Source organism: Sminthopsis crassicaudata, chromosome 4 (assembly GCF_048593235.1).
Source record: "Sminthopsis crassicaudata isolate SCR6 chromosome 4, ASM4859323v1, whole genome shotgun sequence".
NCBI classification, from domain to species: Eukaryota; Metazoa; Chordata; class Mammalia; order Dasyuromorphia; family Dasyuridae; genus Sminthopsis; species Sminthopsis crassicaudata.
This window is the reverse complement of record NC_133620.1, coordinates 402223649-402229648: the sequence shown is the minus strand read 5'-3', so window position 1 is coordinate 402229648 and position 6000 is coordinate 402223649.

Sequence of the window (6000 nt, the reverse complement as noted above, 5' to 3'; positions counted from 1 at the left end):
AGAATAATTCCAAATTACTGTGATTGATTAATTTCCTTCTGGTAAAATTCTTTAAAATAGAGAAAAGAACTACATGGACCTAAAGGCCCTTACATATTTATTGCCTATACGCTAAAACGCTGGCTATTTGTTGTGTTTGCTGGGTGGGAAAGATTAAATCTTGTTAGGAAAAAAAAAATTAGAAAGGAGAGATTACATCCTAAACATCCCCAATTTAAGAGGATGTAAGAACAAAAATGAAAAGTAAGTTGGCTAACTCTGCCTTTCATAACAAAGGCCCATGTCTACGATAACATAAGAAGATTCCTTTACTGCTTAAAATCAATTGAATATAGATTGAATTGAATATTGAATACATATTGAAAACATACTTGCAGTTTTGTAATGGTTATCTGTTTTGAGGAATGCAAAGGCCCTCTCTTCTTACAGAAGAAGGCAAATTTAGTTGGGAGGTTTCTTACTTGAACTAATTATCCCACTCACTTTCTGTCTAAAAACAGTGACTCCTTGGGGTGAGAATGTAAATCTTTCTAAAGTAGGGAACCCCTGAAAAGCCTTGTGAAAAAAACTCACCAGTTTCCAGGGAGGATAGATATTGCTTCTCCTTTGTCCCCTCTCCTGCATCTATCTGAAGAAAGTTATACAAAAATAAAACAAAACAAACAAACAAACAAAAAAACTTTGGGGCTTTTCTCAATTCTAAGCTTTCTTGCCAAAGTGTACACTTTAAGTGTTTAGAAGGAAAAACTAACATCACTTGGAAAAACACTTAAAACAAAGATAAATGTCAAGATGTGTTTAAAAATTTTTTGTTGTTGCTGTTCATCCATGTCTAATTCTTTGTGAGCCAGTGGATGACAATGTGCATAAGGTTTTCTTGGCAAAGATATTAAACTGGTCTGCCATTTCCTCCTGCATTGGAATAAGGAAAACAGAAGTTATAGGATCACACAGCAACCAAGTGTCAGAGGTTGGATTTAAATTTAATTCTATAACTGAGCCACTTAGCTGCTTCCTTTAAAAACAAAAAAATACAGTTCTGATTAACCATAGCTACAGATATAGGAAACAAGACTACTAAATGTAAGACCACACGACTTAATGCTAGACCTTAAAGATAAACTAATTCACCCCTCCCGGGGGACCCCAAATCCAAGTGTTAAATAGTTGAGGCAAGATTTCAACCTGTGGCTTTCGATTTCAAAGGCAGAATTTTTCCCACAGATCTTCAGTATGTGTGAACCAGGAAAAAAGGGGGAGTTTTATTTCAAAATCTAGTCTCTGATATTAACTCTAGACTTAAAAGGTCTGGCAGAATTGAGTCTCTGTTGAAACCCCCATCCTAGGCTGAGCACAGCCTTCAAGCAAGTAACAGCACACAGGGTTTTGTCAGGACTCCATGTGTCTGATTGGAGTTCTCTGTTTAAATTAGTGTAGTTATAAATGGGCCAAAAAAAGAGAGAAAAACTGAGCTGGAGAATCCCAGATGAGGAAATGCTTGGGCTCAGGCTCTGACGGTGACACCAGCTGGGACCACAGACATGGGAATGGCTCAGGCTTCTGCTCCAGGAGGCTTCCTTCATCCCTGAAATATTTTTCCCTTGACCCAGAGCCAGGAATCCATGCTGCGATGGCTTAATAACTGTAAATGAGAAGAATACACCAAGCAGGGAAGGGCTGTCCCACTGCTCCAACCTTGGTCTTGGCAATCACTTCCCTCTTAAAAGACAGAAAAATTTCCAAGCCTTCCAGGTATGTGCATGTACATATGGTGCAATAACTGTTCAACCTGGTCACAGAAATGTTGGCCTGAGAATCCATCCTGGGTATTTTTAGAGTCTGCAGCAATTCCAGTAGAATAGCTTGTTCTTGGTTGTGTAAGGAGGGTAGAAAAATATAACAGGACAAAGTCAGGAGGCATCCTGCATCTACTATTTATTGGTGGAAGTAAACATTTCTGGTCATGTCACCTCTACAAAAATGGGAGAATACTCGGCCCTATACCTGTGACAACCCAAGGTTGTTAGGAGGATCAAGTCAAAATGTCTATAAAGCCCCTGTAAAAACATGAACTGTTGATACCATTGACACATTGCTAAGATTAGAGAAATCTCTTTGTGGGAATTCCAGTTATTTCTTTCTTATCCTTCCTCCCCTCCAAATGTCATTTTCCAGAAGTGTAATGCTAGAGTAAAAGAAGGGAAGACAAAAACCAGAGAGAATGCTGGCCTTGGAACCAAGAAATGTCCAAGTTCTCTCTTGGCACATGCTGGTAGTGTCACTCTGGACAAGCCATTTGACTGAGGTGCTATAGGGGCCAGTCGTGTCAAATAGAGATGGAGGCAACTAAGCTGTACCTAAGGATCTTTGTGGGTCACCCATTGATGCAGAAGCCTTGTAATCACCTTTCAGTATTGTTTTATTATTGGAAAAATGACAAACCATTATCTTCGACAAAAAATCCCAAATTGGGTCAATCATCTATGACTAAAATGACTGAATAATATCTTATTTTTATTTTGTTTAATTTCCCAATTACATTTTAATCTGTATCAGGCTGTCTCAGGAGTATTGTGGGCTCAAGAAGCCAGTATTTGACCCTGCTGTGCTTTAGATCAGTCATCATCAAGGGAGTTCCCTCACTTGAAATCCTACTGGTAGTTTCTATCCCTATAAATACAAAGGAACTCATACAGCATCATGGGTAGACAGCCAACCTTGGAGTCAAGATCTGGGTTGAAGTTGGCCCCTAACAGGTAGTAGTAGCTGTGTGACCATGGGCTTATTTCCCACATAGATAGCCAAAGTCGCTCCCAAGCGAGTGACCCAACATCATAAGTCCAGTGGTAAATTAATTTATTGTTCCTTCCCCAATGGAGTTATTGCTTTTATGTCCATATGCTCTAGAATGAACACATCTGACTAGCAGTACCTTTCATGGTACACTGAGACTTTGGAGGCTCCCTCCCTGTCTGTTCCACCTTGTTTCCCATTTGCTTAACCCAGACCAGGGTGTTATGCCTCCATAGCCATTCACTCTCATCTATAGGACATCATTCAGAAAGACTTAAAATCATAGGCTGTTCTTATGGAAAAGACCATAGAGAAAATCTCATTCCAGGTGAGGAAAGTTGAGGTGCAGAGAAGTTACTATTTTGTCCTTATTAAGTGACAGATCCAGGATAGGATCCTGGCCTACTGATGCCTGAGTGCCTCCATTAGGCATTTTTACTTTTCACATTGGGCTTAAGTGGTCTTTTGTCTATCTTGACTAGTCCTGTTCCCACTCCAGAAGTTACTTGTTATGTCATCCACTGTAGAAAATTATAGTATTTGTCTAGCACTTTCAAACTTACACTGTTTTTATATGTCATTCAATTCTGTAAAGTAGGTACAGTAGTATATTATCTTAAAAATGAGGGAAAAAAAGGTTAACAAAATTGGTCTTCTAATTATCTTTTTCTGCCAGGTATCTTTAGAGATCAAATCCCATAGAGAGCGCTTATTTCATTCTAGTGGCATTAAATATTACTTGAAATTTTGGGTCACCAGGTAAGCCTTAGAGATCTTTTAATTATAAATTTTTACTTTTTGATGAGAAGCAGCTTGGTTTAGTCGACAGAATGCTAGGCTTGGAGACTGAAGATCTGCTTGAATCCTGACTCAGATACTTACTGCTGTGTAACCCTTTTCAGACACAGTTTCCTCATCTATAAGAAAAGGACCTTAAATGTCTTCACTCTTAGAAGACATTCAAAGCAATTCACAATAATTTGTCAAAAAAGGAGTGAATTTATCAATGATACTAGCATGAAAGAAGAGAATATAGTCAGTTCAAATTCAATGTAGCTATGGGAAAGATAGTCAATCATTGTTCTTTTTTCATCACACTGAGCAGTGTTTTAATCTAAAGTCTGACTTCTTAACATAAGACAGAGAACAATAATAATAATAATAAAAAAAGTCAAGGTTCTCATTCTGCCCTTCATCATATTTCAAAGTAAAAAAAATGGGAATTTGAAAAAGTTAGTAGTAATGCCTTCAGACCTAAAATTGCAAATGTTTTATGGATTAAGAACTACTATTAATGATGTAGCTAATACTTATGTAAACATGCACATGCATATGGACTTTATAGTTTGCAACACATTTTATAAATACCTTCTTAACCTCCTAATAATCTTGAAAGATAGGTTCCATCATTTCCATTTTACAGATGCCAAAACAGTTAGACAAAGGCTGACTTACCTAGTCACACAGCTGGATTTGAACTTCCAGAGTATTTTTTTACTCCAGGTCCAGTATTCAACTGTACTGTCTATATTCTTCAACTAAATGTGCCTGATAATTCAAGCACACTTGTATGATGGAGCATTTTCAAAAGAAAGTTTCTAAAAAGGCAATTTACTATACACTTGAAATAAATTTGGATATGTTTTTCTGGAAAGACATCACTGTGGTTTAATCTCCAAGTCTAGGACTATACTTAAGAGTAGCTAATTTTCAAAAAAAAGTACTCATGCATATATACTGTGGAAAAAAAATTCTAAAAAAAAAAAAAAAAAAGAGTAGCTAATTTTCTTGTGTTTTGTGATATTTAATGGCATTAAAAATGAGCACAGATTACCAGAAGTCTGAGTAAAGACATTCATCTTAATTTGCGGATTTGAAGTTGGCTTCTAGAACAACTAGGGATATTTCAAAGTTAGAAAGTGGCAAATATTTTTTTCACAAATCTCATTGTTTTGGTTCCTACCACATAATTGGTGAAATAAATACAAATCTCATTAGTTTTAAGTATTTCATCTTTTATTTGAAAAAATACCAAGAGGCAGAAGAATGAAGCAATTAAAATCAGCAAAGCTGCAAAGTAGGAAAAGGAGAAGCTAAGGACAGAATGCATCAGTTCAGTTATGATATTGCTTAATGCAAATGTAGAGGGTTCTGATGGTGCAAACCTTAAGTCATATTAGTTCAAATGATTTCAGTAGGTTTGCTGGTGCATCAAAATGGAAGGGCTGAGCACTACACATTCTAATAATGTCATGCGCATACAAGTTACACTTTGTTTACATGAAATTGCATGCAATTTACACACAGAATCATTTTGAAGGCACTGTTTTGTGCAGCAAAAGCTGCTACTTTCTGGCAAGTCACTTCACAGGTTGCTTGCAAGTGGTCCTCATTTTCATTTAATTCATTCTTATTTGAAACTTTGGTGAAAAAAAGCAGGTATCAACTAATCCCATTCTTGCAACTGATTTGGTTTTACTCCCTCTTCATCTCCATCACTTCTAGATGCTAAGCTTAGATGATAATACAGTTAAGAGAATGTGACTGGACAATGACATTTTCAAACTATTTAAAATAGGCAGCAATTTACAATCTGTAGTTTTAATTTAAAATAAGTAGTTCCCAGGGGTCAACTCAACTACTGTTGAATTAATAAAGATTTAGTGTTAATTTATCAAACTTACCATAGAAAAAAGTAAATGAGGGTTCATGCTAAAACTAAATTCCTAATAATTAAAATATAACCTTATAATAGTATCCGTCTAATTTACTTCACTTTAAAACTGTGATCTCATTAAAGGTCCTCAAAAATTAACCTATAAGATTTTTAAAGGTTGTTGATATGGTTGACTGTACTGCATGTGTTTTGTGGGTTTTTAGCACAGAAATCATTGGTCAAACATGCATGGTTATAGAAATACAATAAGCAACAAAGCAATATCACATAAAATTCCATTTCTGAGAAATGGAAGGACACTACAAGAACCTACAAGCCACAACTAACCATTTGGTCAGCCAGAGAATCATCCTTGTGTTACAATGTTAGTCTACCCTTTCAGGCAGCATTTTACTTTAACAAAGCTGAAAGGGAAAAACTACCCTTGGCCTTCTAAAATGTGATAGGGCCATGAGTACCTAAGAGTTACTTTGGCCTGCAAGGCTTAATTACTGAGTTCTCCCAATGCTGACATGTTCATTCTGAGTGTC